This window comes from Macrobrachium rosenbergii, chromosome 8, assembly GCF_040412425.1.
Source record: "Macrobrachium rosenbergii isolate ZJJX-2024 chromosome 8, ASM4041242v1, whole genome shotgun sequence".
NCBI classification, from domain to species: domain Eukaryota; kingdom Metazoa; phylum Arthropoda; class Malacostraca; order Decapoda; family Palaemonidae; genus Macrobrachium; species Macrobrachium rosenbergii.
Window position 1 is genome coordinate 34,783,848 of NC_089748.1, and position 19,359 is coordinate 34,803,206.

Genomic DNA, 19,359 nt, shown 5'->3' on the forward strand with positions numbered 1-19,359 from the left:
ATTGGGTAAAGTATTTCACAGAAAAAATTGGGTACTGTATTTCATAGAAAAAATTGGGTACTGTATTTCATAGAAAAAATTGGGTACTGTATTTCATAGAAAAAATTGGGTACTGTATTTCATAGAAAAAATTGGGTACTGTATTTCATAGAAAAAATTGGGTACTGTATTTCATATAAAAATTGGGTACTGTATTTCATAGAAAAATTGGGTAAAGTATTTAGAAAAATGGGTACTGTACTTCATAGAAAAAAAATTGGGTACTGTATTTCATAGAAAAATTGGGTACTGTATTTCATAGAAAAAATGGGTACTGTATTTCATAGAAAAAATTGGGTACTGTGTTTCATAGAAAAAATTGGGTACTGCATTTCATAGAAAAAATTGGGTACTGTATTTCATAGAAAAAATTGAGTACTGTGTTTCATAGAAAAAATTGGGTACTGTATTTCATAGAAAAAAATGGGTACTGTATTTCATAGAAAAATTGGGTAATGTATTTCATAGAAAAAATTGTGCACTTTATTTCATAGAAATAATTGGGTGCTGTATTCATTGAAAAAATTGGGTACTGTATTTCATAGAAAAAATTGGGTGCTGTATTCATTGAAAAAATTGGGTACTGTATTTCATAGAAAAAATTGGGTACTGTGTTTCATAGAAAAAATTGGGTACTGTATTTTTTAGAAAAAAAAAATTGGGTGCTGTATTCATTGAAAAAATTGGGTACTGTATTTCATAGAAAAATTGGGTACTGTATTTCTGTATACTCATTTAGAAAAGGTTGCATTTCATAGAAAAAAATTGGGTACTGCATTTCACTGTATTTCATAGAAAAAATTGGGTACTGTATTTCATAGAGAAAATTGGGTACTGTATTTCATAGAAAAAATTGGGTACTGTATTTCATAGAAAAAGTTGGTTACTGCATTCACAGAAACAATTGGGTACTGTATTTCATAGAAAAAAATGGGTGCTGTATTCACTGAAAAAATTGAGTACTGCATTTCATAGAAAAAATTAGTTGCTGTATTTCAGGGCAATTACATCTTAACATTTCCTTTAGCAGAAACTACTGTTGATCACCTGTTTTGTAGTGGGTATACAACCCCTGCGAATATACCCCGTAGCAAAGGTTAAAATATAGGTCAGGTTAACTGAACCTTGGAATTTGGATGTCCGCCTTAGATCAGTTTCAAGATTCCATAGATTTCATGATAAAAATTATTATATGCTCTGACCTTACAGGTTAGGAATTTTTTCCCTCGAGAATAAGGTTTATACTTGTTTTTCCAACGAGTTACGAGCCATTGCGAGTCGTTAAAAATGCAAGTCATGGGATATTAAATGTTAGAAATATGGACTTTGCATTTAAGAGTGAAAAAGTGGAAATAATGAACTAATATGGAGAAAGGTATTGTTCTTATGATTCAGAAAGCAAAAAGCAGGAAATTCGAAAAAAATGAATAAATAGAAAAAATAAAACATAAAAAAACAGGGAAAAGTCTTGAGAATATCTTCAAGGGAACAACTTGTGCACAACACCAGGAATCCACTTGTACAGTGCTATGGCGTAGCAGAATGTTTCAGAACAGTGGTTATATGACAAAACGACTGTGGTATTTAGAATAACAAGAATCTGACAGATAATAAATCGAGATATTTAGATTTAGATCTAAGTTCTCATAGGTGTTCTGATGCAGTGTTTCCATGGGTGACAATAGCAGTTTTTGTACAGAAATGATAAATGAGACAGGGTGGATTTAGGGGAAATATCATTTCGTTCCTGATGTCCCTTTGAATACACCATTGATAAGTGAACGACCTTGAGGAAATTCGCTGAATATCAAAGTCGATCACGCAAGCTCCTGTTCTCTACTTTAGAGGAATTTATTTCTGGTGATAGAAAATCATGTCTCGTCATAATGTGGTTCGGATTCCACAACAAGCTGTAGGTCCCGTTGCCAGGTAACCAATTGGTTCTTAGCCGCGTAAAATAAGTCTAATCCTTCGGGCCAGCCCTAGGAGAGCTGTTAATCAGCTCAGTGGTCTGGTTAAACTAAGATATACATAACTTAGGCCGCAAAAATGTTAATCAGTAATCGGAATGGAGAAACAAATCCACTGTTGTGCATAGGTACATATATTTAAAGATGAATCTCGACAGAGAGCTTTCGGGAATCTGCTCGATTCCCCTTTTCAATGGGAATGTCAACCCTTGCCGTATAAAGTTCGAGAGGTAATTCTTGCTAATTGAGACAATGGAAATGACATTACAGATTCCGTGGTATTTATTGCTTCGTAACTATTTTTTTTTTAATTTTGTCAGTGTGATTAGTCCATGGATGATTACTGAAATAAATCGGTCTCCTCGCTGTGGCTGACAAGGTGGGGCGTAGGTCATCTCTCTCTCTCTCTCTCTCTCTCTCTCTCTCTCTCTCTCTCTCTCTCTCTCTCTCTCTCTCAGAAAAAAAAATAGGATCTTAGCCATGAAAAGTCGAAAATAGCAGATAGATTCTTTTCTCCAACACTGGAATGACTCCTTTGGTAATTTAGATTTTAGGCAGTAAAGCCGACTCTCTCTCTCTCTCTCTCTCTCTCTCTCTCTCTCTCTCTCTCTCTCTCTCTCTCTCTCTCTCTCCAAAAAAAAAGGTTGTGAATCCCGGCCATGAGAAGGCGAAAATGGAAGATCGATTCTCTTCTCCAGCGCTGGAATGACTCCGTCGGTAGTTTAGATTTTAGGCAGTAAAGCCGAGTCTCTCTCTCTCTCTCTCTCTCTCTCTCTCTCTCTCTCTCTCTCTCTCTCTCTATTGTGACGTATACAACAGTCACTGGAGGTCTTTGGTTGCTTGCAATTTGCATATTGGAGTCTGATGTCTCATACGGCCTGACGATTGGCGTATGTGTTTCTCATTTATTGATTGATTGATTTATGTCACATATGAACACTCGTTTTATTTAATTAATGACCCTGTTAATGAAGATTGGTGACGCGCACCGTAACTAAAAAAAAAAGGAGGTAATATTGACAAGCGGAAGAATGTTTGCGTGGAATTGCTTCACCACATTAGTTCCCCCTTCCATAATTCATTTCCTCACCTCTCATAGAAAACGAGCTTTTCCCCAACTCGCGGCAAAAGTGTTCACGAATCTATTTATACCGTCACCCAATTTGTCGAGAAATATTTCGTGGGTGGAATTTACGTTTATACAATTTGATGATGCGTCTGCTGACTTTTTTTTTTTTATTCTTCGTTGTATGGAGTTGTCGATGCGAGGCTTTTACGTATGACGGAACAGTTTCATCTTACGCGATGCCACGCCCAGAATTCTCTCGTACACAATCTGGCGTCGACCAAATTAGCCATAAGGATTCCCTGGTTTGACGAAGCGGCGAGATTTTTGTATTGCTTTTTTTGCGCCGTCGTAGATTTCTCGTGAGAGACAGAAAAGAATAAAAAACAAATTGATAAATGAATCAATAAATAGATAAAAATGTAAGTAAATTACATAACGAGTTTCTAAATTATATCACTAATATATATGTATATATTATATATATATATATATATAATATATATATATATATATATTATATATATATATATATATATATATATATATATATATATATATATATATATATATATATATATAATTGTTCATGAAATTTTTCTGGGCATTTCAGTGAATTTTTGTTTACATTCACAAGAAAGAATATATTATTTTTATTTATATAATATGTTTATTGGTCTCCCTTGCAATGACTGAAAGAATTTCATCAGTAAAATATTAAGGGAAAGCTTCGGTGTATAGATTTTTTGTGAATATTGAATTTCTCTGAATTTTTTTCTTCTCAATGAGGATACTATAATGACTGAATCATTTTATTGAATATTCAGTGATACCTTAACAAAGATATCCCTCTCTTATTTTCTCACTATTTTTCCTTTTTATATAAATATTTGTTCAAGTCGTGGAATTGTTCACAAGAACATAGGAAGCGCTGATTCAGAATATTCTGTCAGTCAGTTGCAACGTAAACACACTTTTCCAAAGGCCACTTATTATTTTCTCTTTATTTTAATTTTTTTTATTTGTTCAAATCGTTGAATTGTTCACTAGAACATAGGAAGAACTGGCTCAGAATATTATCTGTCAGTCAACAGCAACATAAACACACTTTTCCAAAGATCTCTTATGATTCATTTCTCTCCGTTTTTCTTTTTATATATATTTGATCGAATCGTATTTTATCTATGTTTTTTCTCTTTCACACGTATATATGGTGGAATCCTCTAGTTGTTCCAGATAGGGAACACTGGCTCAGAATATTATTTGTCCGTCAGTAGCAAAATAATTTTCGGTGTCAGTCCCTGACGTAATGGACAGCCGGAACGGCAAATGGAAAAGTGACCAGCGGGTTGGTTGGCCTTCCGAAATGCGTTATTATTATTATTATTATTATTATTATTATTATTATTATTATTATTATTATTATTAGGCTTTCTGTAAAAGTGTATTTTATATGTATTATTATTATTATTATTATTATTATTATTATTATTATTATTATTATTATTATTATTATTATTCAGTAGATGAACCTTATTCATATGGAACAAGCCCACCACAGGGGCCATTGACTTGAAATTCAAGCTTCCAAAGAATATTATGGTGTTCAAGAGGAAGTAAAGGGAAATAAGAAGTAAGAGGAAGTAAAGGGAAATAGGAAGAAGTAAGAGGAAGTAAAGGGAAATACAGAAAGAGGAGATCCCACATATTAAAAAAGAAAAAAAAATAGATAAATAAATAGATAAATAAATAAAAATGTATTAAAATGCAAGAATAATGTTAGGGTAGTAATGCCTTGCATTTTCGCTTGAACTTCCGAAGTTCCAAATGCACAACTTCCCCTGGGGGCTGTTCCCCAGTCCAGTGGGGTAATGTACAGTATTCATAGACTGACCTGGTGGTTTTAAATGCCGTTTAAATGGTCTTCGTTGTGGCTTCTTAACCTTTTTACCTAAACTTGTTTCACTGTTCTATAGAAATTTAACTTTATTTTTTTTTTTTAATATTCGTCTTTAAGAGTTGTTAATGTAAACAGAAATTCATTGAAATGCCCAGAAGAATTTCCTTAACAGAATTTTTTTATATATATAATTTAATACGTACTTTGAATGATCTAGAAACTCGTTATATAATTTACTTACATTTTTATCTATTTATTCATTTATTGATTTGTTTTTCTTTTCTAATTACTGATCTCTTCTTTCGGGTGTTTCCTATTACCTTCTGTTACTTCTTTCAGATGAACACCATAATATTCTTTGGAAGCTTGAATTTCAAGTCAGTGGCCCCCCCTTGTTCCATATGAATAGGGTTCATCTTAATAATAATAATAATAATAATAATAATAATAATAATAATAATAATAATAATAATAATAATAATAATAATAAATTAATTTTATTTTTTTATTTTTTCAATAAGTGGATCTCCTTTTTCTGTATTTATAACTCCTCTTACTTCTTCCTAGTTCCCTTTAGTTTCCACTTACTTCTTATTTTTATCTTATTCTTCCTAAGGAACACCTTAATACTCTTTGAAGCTTGCATTTTCTGTCAGTGGCCCCTGTGGTTGGGCTTGTTCCATATGAATAGGGTTCATCTTTATTTCCATTTCAATAATAATAATAATTTTAATAATAATAATTTTTTATTAAATGTCTTAATTATAACTCCAAATAGTGCTCATTCAAGTTTTCAATGTATTTTTTTATCTTATTTTGTTTATATAAAGATAATGCATTTTCTGTATATGGTTAAGTCAATCAATAATTCTATATTTCCATTTCACTTATATTTTTGGGAATATTTTTTTATTTTTGCACTCTCTCTCTCTCTCTCTCACCTCGTCGGTGCACTCTCTCTCTCTAGTCTCTCGTGCGGGAAGGCAGGCATTGTCAGTGCACCTCGTGCGGTGCACTGCAGGCATTACTTAAGGTTCTTTGCAGCGTGCCCTCGTTCCTTTTACTGTACCTCCTTCATATTCTCTTTCCTCCATCTTATTATCCACCCTCTCCTAACATTTATTGATTCATAGTGCAACTTTGAGGTTTTCTACCTGTTACACCTTTCAAACCTTTTACTGTCAATTTCCGTTTCAGCGCTGAATGACCTCATAGGTCCCAGTGCTTGGCCTTTGGCCTGAGTTCAATTCAATTCAGTTCAGTTCACACACACACACACACACACACACACACACACACACACACACACACACACACACACACACACACACCTGTACTCTATTAGAAAAATCGGCTGTTGCGCTGACACTGTCCCCAAAATGAAGTTATCGTGGAAATGAAATGATAGTTAATATAATGAAAATGTAGTAATTCAATCATTCCGGCCGTAGACAATGAATACCAAATACCTTTTTATTCCGCCGTGATGACAAATTCACAGATATTTGCGTTACGGTTGGTCGACTTCGTAATATTTATAATTAATTTACCGATTCATTTTAATGTTTGTTTGTTGATGTGACGTTGATTGTTTTTTTGTTTTTATTTTCTCCATTTATTCTTCTTTTGTTTTTTTTTTCCCCGACCGTGAAAACATTTCTGTCCAATAAATATCCTTTGTTTTTTTGTGAACAAGATTTATTGTTACATGGTAATTTTCTTTCTTAATTTTCGTCCTGTGGTTGTTATCTCTCTCTCTCTCTCTCTCTCTCTCTCTCTCTCTCTCTCTCTCTCTCTCTCTCTCTCTCTCTCTCTCTCTCTGTATACAGTAGCCACACGTTGAAATCTTTTTAGCCTTTGTTTTCCTAACCGGTCTGTCCTTGGGAGGTTTCGAATATTAGCTACCATAACGGTAAGCAACTCGGTAAAATATTCTGAAACAATATCTCCCGTGGGAAATTTGAAGACAGTGCCAGGAATACTTTAAAATCTGATATTTCTTTAAAAAAACAGGAAGTTTGAGTTGAGAAGTACTGTAGCTTCTTGTAGTCTGACCATAGGTTGACCCTTGGAACACTTTTCCTAAGAATAAACATTCCTGTGTATTTTTGGGGAATTACGGAGTCAGTCTTGTCCCTTCATACACACGAGTGTATGAGCAGGCCAAGTCTGTTTAGATCGAATATCTTCATAACTGTGAGTATGCAGTAAACCAAGAAATGTAGAGCCACCAAAGATTCACATCTACAGTGTATGTTGCTCGCAGTCAGACGAAAAAGGTTCCTTTCAAATAGTATTTATGCTGAAGGGTCAACATACGTTAACCTTATATATTCTTCCTGTTTATTGTCTTGTCTTTTACGTGACTGTTTGCTTGTGGAAATATTGTTTAATGGAATCTCTGTGTTAGTACAAAAACATTGTGGCTAATGTTCTTAACAGACAAACAGGCCAGCTTTTAGTGGTGATCATATGGAGTTAGTGTGTGTAAACTGCCATTCATTTCTGCCAAAAATCAGGGTTATGTCAACGAAGGCTGGTGTTGATACATATTCTGCTCTAAAATGGAAAACTGCAGTATCTGCAAAATTTTTCGAAACTGAGATATGTCACCTATTGGGCTCGTGAAACACTAATACACAAGTTACTGCAGTTTCAGAATGATTCTTCAGTACTTTCCACGAGTATTTAGGGGGTCCCATTTGCAGTATCTGCAAAATCAGTGGTAAGGCAAGGGAGTGTCCACCATTTTTCTCAGTTTTGTATGTTTGCAGATACTGCAGCCTTCCACTTTAGGGCAGAACAGTTTGCTTGAAATGACAGTGAAAATGTTCTAGGGGGTCACATTTGCAGTATCTGCAAAATCTGTAGTAAGGCAAGGGAGTATCTACCATTTTTCTCAGTTTTGTATGTTTGCAGGTACTGCAGTCTTCCACTTTAGGGCAGAACAGTTTGTTTGAAATGACAGTGAAAATGTTCTAGGGGTCACATTTGCAGTATCTGCAAAATCTGTAGTAAGGCCAAGTTTTGATGTTTGCATACTTCTTCCGTTTTCGGGCAGTATTGTAAGGCAAAGGTGTTTTTCGTAATGTAGGCAGTTTTAATCGCGCGAAGTTGCTAGTTAGTGTTTTTAATAATTTTTTTAATGTTAGACGCCAGCAAGAAGATTGAGTATTTTTTTTCATGGTTTTCTAAAAGTAATCAAAATAGTGGGCTCTTCTTGTCTCATATCCTTATCCTATCCATCATATCCCAAGCCAGAGTTAATTTTGAGCGGTGTGAAAATTCGTTAAAACTTCCCCAGTTCTTCAAACTGGGCGGCCCGTCTTGACGCCCACGATTTAACTTGGCCCAAAACTGTCGATAGACACTCCCCGCATGCGTGACTTATTGCTCACGTGCGTGAATGAGTGGTCACAAGCATCATGCACACGTGACCAATATCCATACAAAACGAAAGATCTTCCATTGGGAGTATGGGCGTTAGAATGCTGTCTCTCTCTCTCTCTCTCTCTCTCTCTCTCTCTCTCTCTCTCTCTCTCTCTCTCTCTTCCCTGTATATTTCTTATGTTTCCAGCAGAATATAATCAGCTGTGAGATGACGAATAATGATAAGATTCTCTCTCTCTCTCTCTCTCTCTCTCTCTCTCTCTCTCTCTCTTGTACTTCCTTGTATATTACTTTAAGTTTTCAGCAGACAAATAATGATAATACGTGATATTCTCTCTCTCTCTCTCTCTCTCTCTCTCTCTCTCTCTCTCTCTCTCTCTCTCTCTCTCTCTCTCTCTTGTACTTCCTTGTATATTACCTAAAGTTTCCAGCCGACGATAATGTATGATATTCTCTCTCTCTCTCTCTCTCTCTCTCTCTCTCTCTCTCTCTCTCTCTCTCTCTCTCTCTCTCTCTCTCTCTTGTACTTCCTTGTATATTACCATAAGTTTCATGACTGAATGATGATTTATGATGTCCTATCTCTCTCTCTCTCCTCTCTTCTCGTTTGCTGCACAATCAGTCCTAATGTGTTGCAATCAGTTATAAGTCACGTCTTTTCATGCTTGGAATTACATTCACTTTTCAGAAGACTCCACTTTTGCATCAAGGAATAAAATTTTATGAAATCCTGTTGTATTGTTTATGATCTCTTTAGTTTAGCTCATTTAGAATGTATTCTGGTTTTAATACAGTCTTGATTTTTTTTTCTGTATTTTCAACCCTGGGAAGCAGTGCCGTCAGTGCTTCTCACACGGTGCACTGTGGGCATTAATTTAGGTTCTTTGCAGCGCCCATTCGGACCCTAGCTGCTGCAACCCCTTTCATTCCTTTTACTGCTCCTCAGTTCGTATTCCCACTTCTTTCATCTTATTTAGCGGCCTCTCGTGACGAATATTCCGAGGTTATTTTCAGTGCTGAATGACCTCATAGGTCACAGCGCTTTGGCCTGAATTTTATACTCCAGTGACAGTTCCAATATTTTCAGTATATTTTCGTGTAACGTGTTTTAAAACATCACCCCATTTATCAACATCGGCCTATCTCTAAATCCGTCGTTAGTGTATGCGTTCACTTTGATTCCATCTGCTCCGTCCACCATGCCCAGAAGCCTTTTGTTCGTATTTCGCAACATCAGCTCTGCAATGCTTTGCCATTGTCCAGCACATTGCGAAAGGATATACTGTACATCTCATTGTTCTTCTCACGGCCGTCTTAACCTTATCGCCTCAGATTCATCGCCTCGTATCCCGCTGCTTTCGTAAACGTTATTGCTGTTGATGTCTCGTTAATGACTGCCATGCTGTCAAGTTGGTTTTTTCCCCCTTAAAGACCCAGATGACTTGGCCATGCGCATACCTGTCGCATATACCTGTTGATTTCTCGAGAGTTGAGAAACTGCTACGGCTGTGTCGACTCGGATCCCCGTGGCTCTGGACTCGGCTCCTTTCGTCATTAGCGAAGACGGTTCCTAACGTCCGATGAGGAATGTGAGGAACTGTGAGGCTTTCAGTGTTGATTTTTCTGGATAAAAAGTCGAAATTCTCGATTCCATGAAAATGCTTTATTGTTTCAACTCAGGGAGGACTGCGCTGCCCCAAGCGAAGATTTCCGCATTCATTTTCTTTCCGGGAATACTCGTTCCCTGCAAAGTAACCGAACAGAAAACGAATACCTTAGTAACAGATGTAAAAAAAAAAAAAAATGGAAAGATTTTAAAGCAGAGCAGAGCGAGCTGGGAATCTGCAAAACCAGCGTTCTGAGCTGGAAAGGGGGAAATGGCTGTGTCGACGTGGAAATCATGAGAAATGTAGGGGCGAGGAAATGAATAACACTGATTGTCATTTCTTCGTTGCTGCTGCTGCTGCTGCTGCGTTCCCGACGTCAGATTCTTCATTGGCCGGTCGTCGGCCACGCCAAGCATTCCATATTGAGTCTGGAAGCGGGAATGGTGTTCGATTGGGGATTGCGACGTAGGGAGCAGCTGTAGTCGCGGTGCTTGCGATGTGCTAGAATGACATCATCCAGGGCCTCTTGAGTAAGTTCCAGAGTTTCCAGAATTCGGTAGAACGTCGTGGGAGAAAATCTGATGTATGGAAGCTTTGTAATAGTAGTCTTTGCTGGCATTGTGCTTGCAATTTTATTCTTTGGGGAGGCAGTAAAGTAAATGCTTGGTTGACCTTGACAGTGAGGAAAGCAAGCTGACATACTAGGGAATGCATACGGAGTACACTCATGGTCGCGTTTCCCGGAGCCAAAGCTACAAATTTTACACCAGAAGAAACTGCGTCCCCTTCTCCGCAGTCTCCTCAGAGTGGCTCCGGGCATTAAGACGATCGTTTTGCCGCGTTCTACGCTTTTCCGAACGCGCGTATATGGCAGGAATGACAGGAAAATCGAAATCTGAAAGTCATTCTCTCTGGGTGTTGGTGGGAAGAAGGGTGTGAGGGAGAAACAGCTGAGCAAATCCATGCGTCATCCCCCTCCCGCCTCTCCTCCTCCTCCTCCTCCTCCTCTCCTTCTTCTTCTTCTTCTTCTTCCCCCTCGCTGTGCGAGAGGAGAGCGAAATATGCCTATTAGTGCCACCGAACGTGTCAGTTAAAACAGCGCCCGGGAATTGCCAAGTGCCGTTCAGAGCGTTGACTGGAATCATACCAATTGACAGTTGCTCCAGTCCACATCGCCATATTTGGCCGTAAAACGCCAACGAGATCAGGCGCCGAAATATGACAAACTGTTTGCGGGCGTGAGACCGTGCGTGCGTTTCCCCCGAGCGGCGAGAGGAGGAGGAGGAGGAGGGAGGAGGAGGAGGAGGAGCCACCTAGCGGCAGGCAGCGGAACCGTCGCTGAAGACAGGAGGAGCTTGGCGACTGGCTGGTCGGACGGACTCGCTCGGTCCCAGCACAATCAATATCGAAACAGAGGGCCAGGCCAGACAGTCTTCTTCTCTCTTGTGGGCGACTGTGTGCGCGATCTCACTCGCTCCCTGGAAGAGTAAATTCTGATAACGAACACTCTCTCCTCTCTCTCTCGTTCGCGCTGGGGCGCTTGTGTGTGTGGTGTTTTTAGGGGATTTCGGAAAGCCCCCGCCCCGCCCCCACTACTACTACTGCTGCTGCTGCTGCCCCCCTGGCTCTCCTCCCCCCTTTCCTGGCATCCTTCGGGGGGCGAGACATTATCCTGCATGCCTCCCCCGCGCCAAGATCAGATGCCGACCTGTGCGATGATGGGAAACAATTGAAGAATAGAGTCTCCATTGTGGAGCCCTGTTTTTTTCTAGAATAGAATAGTCAGTTTATACATGAGAATATAGAATCTATGATAAATATCTAATAAAAACCAAAAAAAAAAATAATAAATATCAAGTTCATATTGAAGAGTATTATTCATTTATACATAATCTATTTTCAAAGTTTTTTCAAGTTTTTATATAATATATATATATATATATATCTTTCACACATAAATATATATATATAGAAAGTGAATCTTTTAGTGGTTAGCCCAAGATCATCATTAGTGATATATATATATATCCGGAAAGGCATTGCCGAGAAGCTCTGTAAAAAGTTAATTCTTTCGTGAATTAATTCTGTTTTATACGAGTTTTCTGTAAAATCTGTCATTACATGAACTCTGCATCGAGGAGGTCCCAATAATTAACAGGTAAGTCCCTCTTGTGTTCGTGAGGTTTGTTCAGTGGCACTCTGAACACTTGTATGTATAGCAGAAGGATCTGTGGTTTGTCTGGCACCGTCTGACACTGTTCCAAAGCTGCCTACGTCACGGAGGGTGTGCTAAGTAGAATGTCAGGTGCGACTGAGGAACACGGATGTCTCCAATAGAATGTCAAGTGGAAGTGACGATCACCTCGATCGAGGGTTGGATGGATAGATAGAGAAGGAGGGAGAGAAAGAGAAAGAGAGGGAGAAAGAGAGAGAGGAAAAGGAGTCTACTGTTACGTTACGTCGATTTTCGATCGAGGAACAGATAGAGAGACTCCTGTTCCTCACGGGACCGTTCTTTGGAAGGGATAAGGGAGGGAGCTGGAAGATAAATTAAATATAAATCACCTCTATATATATATATATATATATATATATATATATATATATATATATATATATATATATATATATATATATACATACATACATACATACATACATACATACATACATACATATATACATACATACATACATACATCCACACACACATAGAAATTAAGAATTCATCGCCTGGCCGTGACTGCTGCATATGCACTGGTTAAGCCAATGTGAAATTCCGCATGCTGTATATCATAATGACAGTCTAGCCCACTGATTTAAAACCGTGTGAGCCTTCGTATAATATTATTACTTCTCTGGTGCCATTGCTGTTTACTGATTCAGTCACGTAAACTCCTTGTGGATTTCCTGCCTGTTAAACCTAACCTCTTGGTCTCTTGCCCTCTTCAAGTCGCACGTTATGTGGGAAATTTCACCTTTTAACTTCACGCTCGGTTACTTAGATTTATAAATTAGAGTTCTCTCTCTCTCTCTCTCTCTCTCTCTCTCTCTCTCTCTCTCTCTCTCTCTCTCTCTCTCGTGCTTCCTTGCATATTACCTTAAGTTTCGAGCAGAATCTAGTAAGCTATAAGACGACGAATAATGATAAGATAAGACTCTCTCTCTCTCTCTCTCTCTCTCTCTCTCTCTCTCTCTCTCTCTCTCTCTCTCAGGTTTCTTATTATTCAGCAATTGCACCTGTCAGGTTCTTGAAAGGGCTTCGGTTGTCCCCAAAAAAAGATAGAAAAAAAAATATATCTCAAAATTTAATGTACGCTTCGTCAGACCCCCGAGTGGTGACCTTGAAACGGTTATAGTTTTCCCAGCGTCGAAGCTTATTTCGTTTTATTCAATCCTTCCGACGCTTTAAAAAAATTCCCGGTTTGATAAAAAAGAAATTTCCACTGCATTTTTAAGGACAGATTAAAACCGTAATGAGAACTGCAGCTTGTGACGTGTGTTCTGGTGCCCTTTGTTCTTTTGTTTAAAGGGATGTCTGTCATCGTCACTTTGTGGCTGTGACACTACCGGCGTCTGAATGTCTATATTCCCTTTAATTAGTTGTTTTTTTTTGCGAGGGATATGCGATAGCTTCGGTTTAAGCGCAGAGCTATGTTCCCGGTGTTATCAAAGGAGAGTTGGTATGAATTATGCGGTGCGTGTTGTATAACCGCTGCCGTGGCGAGCTTGTTGGTGGCTATCGGGGAAATAAAGGAATTTTTAAATGTGCTGGTTAGTGTACTGTTTAGAAGGCAGCTGTAGGATGTACAGACGTAGGATTTGTGAATGGCTGATTTGTTTAATTAGGGTTTATGATTAGCTGAATTGTTTATTTAGGATTTCGAATAACTGATTTGTTTATTTACTTTCCCAGTGGTTAGATTTGTCCAAGTGCTTTTAACGTTTGGGACTTCCTTATGTAAATGACATTATATTATATATATATATATATATATATATATATATATATATATATATATATAATTATATAAATGTATATATGTATATTTTTTTGTGTACGTACATATGAAAAGAAGAATGATAATTGTATTCGATTTGTAGGTTTTATCAGAGAGAAATTTCTGTCCACCCGACCGTTAAGAATGCTGTGCTTGCAGCAGTCATGCATGGGTGCGTGGTCAAAGAGCCTATATAGTCAGGGAGAGGAGGAAATAAAGGGTGGAGTCCGGATTTTGTGTGTGTGTGTGTGTGTGTGTGTGGGGAAAATGGTAATTTATTTGCGGTAGGTGTGACTAGTCTGTCGAAAATTGTAGACTCAGAAATGTCTGTGCGTTTTATGGCATGAACTGTCGTTGTTTTTACTTGTTTTCTCGTAATGTTTGGATTTACAGCATTTTATGCAAGCATTGAACGCTTTAAAGCAGTGGTTCTTAATCGTTTTATTACCGCGCCCCCTCTTAGAGATGGTCCTTCCCTCCACTCCCCCCACCTTGCGTCTAAGAGTAAAATTCCCTCTCAGATTTAAAGGAAAATGAAAAAAAGGGAAAGAGAAGGGGGTTTCGAGGGATAGGGAGGGAGGTAAATAATGACGAAACATGATCAGCCCAACGAGTCTAACCAGAGTAGTAGACTAGAGGAATCTAACGTTTTAAGGCTATGATACTTTTGCATTTTTTCATAAACTTCTGAACAATAGTTCCTCACTCTTGTTAAGAGAATAACGAATATAATTGGAGAACTTTTAATTTTTCCCCAGGGCTCGTCTCCCCCTGGGAGTTGCTGACGGCCCGCTAGTGGGTTGCACCCCAAGGTTAAGAACCACTGCTTTAAAGCCGTTTTTGTGTTCTTTCAGTAATTGTACATAACTTTACCTGACTTCTAGAGTTCTGCTTGATAATGTTTTCTAGAGCCTATCTATCTAGATTAAGCCAGCCTTGTGCTGGCACGGGCTCTTGCTCTACAGCAGCCCGTAGTTCTAGAGCCACGGGGGGGTTGGGGGTGGGGGGCTTGTATCAAATTCTTCTTCATTGCGAGTTTAACCTGCAACAGGATATTCTTCTTGGAAGATAAGGGGACCTCTGATTCTCCTCCTTGGGAAATAAGGACTCTTTGATTCTCGTTCATAGAAAATAACGAACATTTGATTCTCCTCCCAAGAAAATAACGGACACCTTGATTCTCCTTCTCAGAAAATAACGGACACCTGATTCTCTTCCCAAGAAAATAACGGACAACTGATTCTCCTCCCAAGAAAATAACGGACACTTTGATTGCACTCCTCAAAAAACAACAGACACTTTGATTCTCCTCCTTAGAAAATAACGGACACTTTGATTCTTCTCCCAAGAAAATCACGTACACTTTGATTCCCCTCCTTAGAAAATAACAGACACATTGATTCTCCTCCTTGGAAAATAACAGACACTTTGATTCTCCTCCCTAGAAAATAACAGACACTTTGATTCTCCTCCTTAGAAAATAACGGACACTTTGATTCTCCTCCTTAGAAAATAACAGACACTTTGATTCAGATACTTTGATTCTCCTTTGGAAAATAACGACACACTGACACAGACACTTTGATTCTCCTCCTTAGAAAATAACAGACACTTTGATTCTCCCCTTAGAAAATAATTCTCCTCCTTAGAAAGTAACGGACACTTTGATTCTCCTCCTCAGAAAATAACAGATAATTCTCCTCCTTAGAAAATAACGGGCACTTTGATTCTCCTCCTTAGAAAATAACGGGCACTTTGATTCTCCTCCCAAGAAAATAACAGACACTTTGATTATCTTCCTTAGAAAGTAACGGACACTTTGATTCTCCTCCTTAGAAAATAACAGACACTTTGATTCTCCTCCTCAGAAAATAACAGATACTTTGATTCTCCTCCCTAGAAAATAATACTTTGATTCCTCCTAACAGACACTTTGATTATTAGAAAATAACGGACACTTTGATTCTCCTCCCTAGAAAATAACGGACACTTTGATTCTCCTTCCTAGAAAATAATTCTCCTCCCCTAGAGAATAACGGCACTTTGATTCTCCTTGATTCTCCTCCCAAGAAAATAACAGACACTTTGATTATCTTCCTTAGAAAGTAACGGACACTTTGATTCTCCTCCTTAGAAAATAACAGACACTTTGATTCTCCTCCTTAGAAAATAACGGGCACTTTGATTCTCCTTCCTCCCAAGAAAATAACAGACACTTTGATTATCTTCCTTAGAAAGGACACTTTGATTCTCCTCCTTAGAAAATAACAGACACCTAGAAAATAACGGACACTTTGATTCTCCTCCCTAGAAAATAACGGACACTTTGATTCTCCTCCCAAGAAAATAGACGGACACTTTGATTCTCCTCCTTAGAAAATAAGAGACACTTTGATTCTCCTCCTTAGAAAATAACGGGCACTTTGATTCTCCTCCCTAGAAAATAACGGGCACTTTGATTCTCCTCCCAAGAAAATAATAAGACACTTTGATTTCTCCTCCTAGAAAATAACGGACTTTGATTCTTTGATTCTCCTCCTCCTTAGAAAATAACGGACACTTTGATTCTCCTCCCTAGAAAATAACGGACACTTTGATTCTCCTCCCTAGAAAATAACGGACACTTTGATTCTCCTCCTAGAAAATAACGGACACTTTGATTCTCCTCCCTAGAAAATAACGGACACTTTGATTCTCCTCCTTAGAAAATAACGGACACTTTGATTCTCCTCCCCAGGAAAAAATTCTCCTCCTTAGAAAATAACGGACACTTTGATTCTCCTCCTTAGAAAATAACGGACACTTTGATTCTCCTCCCCAGAAAATAACGGACACTTTGATTCTCCTCCTTAGAAAATAACGGACACTTTGATTCTCCTCCTTAGAAAATAACGGACACTTTGATTCTCCTCCTTAGAAAATAACGGACACTTTGATTCTCCTCCCTAGAAAATAACGGACACTTTGAAAATAACGGACACTTTGATTCTCCTCCTTAGAAAATAACAGACACTTTGATTCTCCTCCTTAGAAAATAACGGACACTTTGATTCTAGAAAATCTCTTTTAGAAAATAATGGACACTTTGATTCTCCTCCTTAGAAAATAACGGACACTTTGATTCTCCTCCTTAGAAAATAACGGATATTTTGATTCTCCTCCTAAGAAAATAAAGGACACCAAGAAAATTTGATTCTCCTCCTAACTTTGATTCTCCTCCCAAAAATAACGGACACTTTGAGACACTTTGATTTTCCTCCTAAGAAAATAAAACTTTCCTCCTTAGAAAATAACTGACGCTTTGATTCTCCTCCCAAGAAAATAAAGGGCACTTTGATTCTCCTCCCAAGAAAATACTGGAAAATAACGACACTGAGAAAATTCTCCTCCTAAGAAAATAACAGACACTTTGATTGTCCTCCTTAGCTTCGTTGTGAAATTTATTACTCTATTAATTCCAGGATCCTGAGGATATGCCCCGTTCCAGATACGGGTCCATTTACTTCTTAAGATAGGTGGGAGTTTGTTATCGTTCCAGAGGGTGTTAAAGCCTTACGCTTCTGAAATTTTTCGGGGGGCATGTGGTTGCTGACCCTTTGCCCTTCTGTAACCTGAATGTGACCCTCCAAAGGTAACCCAACACGTTGATTAGATGAACAGGGTCAAAATCGATATTTTAGGAAAAGGGCCCGGTCGCTTCCTTTTGGTGGGATCATCGTCTGGTCTCATATATATATATATATATATATATATATATATATATATATATATATATATATATATATATATATATATATATTTTGTGTGTGTCTGTGTGTGTAGTGTGTGATTGTTTTGTATTTTTGTGATTATCTGGATTTAGACAAAAGACACATTACCGCAGGAACACTTAGGAAATCACCCCTGGAAAACATGGCGCTCTAATTAAGCTTGCAATTCGACGGGTGGTAGTAAGCAGCTGTTGGAATCAACGCCTGAAGTAATACCCGTAGAATAGTAGGAAGCCAAATAATAATGATATTCCATTTTCTTTTTCCTTCGTCTCTCTCCCTTTCTCTCTTTTTCTTGTCGCCTACCTGTGTATAAAGAACGGGAAGTCAAGTGGTATATGGTGGTCGTAAAGTGTTGAAGATATTGCAAGGAAAACCCAGAAATGATTGTGGTGGTCTCACTCCGAGGTATCGATTATTGTGCGGGAGAGATTAAAGAGTACCTGCCCATAGGCTTATGTAGATCTAAGTACCAACGCAACTGTGACGATGGCATTTATACGGAATAAAAATCCTTTGCTTTGAGGTATTGACTTCCGTCTTTGAAGTCAGTGGTGGAGAATGGAGTTCCGACATTTTTCATAGCGCAGCGCGCTCTGCAAGTTTATCTTTAATACTAACGGAAAACGCTGAATAATCGTTATACAGGAATACACCAAGCAATATTGTTGTGCCTGCATATAATATGCGCTTGGATACAGTTTGTAAATGGCCTGCTAGGTTGTATAATTCTTGTTTTTACCGCTGTCATGGACGTCGGAAATTCTTGGATATTAGAGAATGTCAAAAATTTCCTTTGATGTTCATACTAATCCTGGAGCCTTTCCGCGAGTTTTAAGTTAATATTTTGTAAATATTTGAATATTTGTATATATCGTTTTAGTTATTCATGCTCTTTTCTAGAATTCTAGCGCTGGGTGGTCTTTGAAAATTATGAAACTTGTAATGAATTATGTTGAGGGGAGGAAATCTGTGTCTGATGATAGACAAGCGAATCGCATGATGGTGAGGTCATGTAACTGAGTATTGAATGACGCCTTCAATATTTTTGTTCGCAATCTCGCCACTTGAGTGTGAATTAAATTTCTGTAGCTTATTATTCCTGTCACTTGATATCTGATGGTGTGGCAGTAGAATTAATGGAGAAAATCTGCCTCCGAAATTGTGATGTATATTTCCATCTTAAATACGTGCAATTTTGTCGTTACTTTGAAGAGAAGACGAATTTACAAAGGATTTTTGGTATTTTAACGATTTTTACACCTTCAGAAATATATACTCATCTTGTAAACACGTCCTGACACTAATTGAATGACGTGTTTAATTATTTCAACTGGTGAGTTCTTTTAAATACTGTATATTTTTCTCGTTATTTTAGATTCAAAACAGTCTTCTACATAAGAAAATCAAACTGCAAAGACACTTTTAACAGATATATTTGAAATCAAACTGCAAAGACACTTTTAAGTTCTAGATAAATTTGAAATCGCCCGAGAACGCCATAATAATTTTACTCTGGCTGAACTTGCCACGCATCAAAAGGACGAAAAAAATTAATTCCAGCTTCTGTCATTCCGAATTTTAAAAGGCCAAAACGAGCTCTTCCAGTGCTACTG

General features: G+C 37.9%; 1 protein-coding gene across 46 annotated transcripts in view; it reads left to right on the forward strand.

Annotated features, from left to right (window-relative positions):
* The window catches only part of LOC136840690 (nucleolar protein dao-5-like), a 1,019,029-nt gene that overhangs the window by 535,953 nt on the left and 463,717 nt on the right, over window positions 1–19,359 (forward strand). For 3 of the 46 annotated variants that reach the window (XM_067107428.1, XM_067107460.1, XM_067107445.1), the window contains exon 1: window positions 11,928–12,130. The exons of 40 other annotated variants lie outside the window; for them this stretch is intronic. The gene's annotated coding sequence lies outside the window, so the exon portion shown is untranslated. Of the gene's footprint in view, window positions 1–11,927; window positions 12,131–19,359 lie in introns of those variants that run through there. 3 more of the 46 variants (XM_067107443.1, XM_067107448.1, XM_067107426.1) reach the window with 2 other exon arrangements.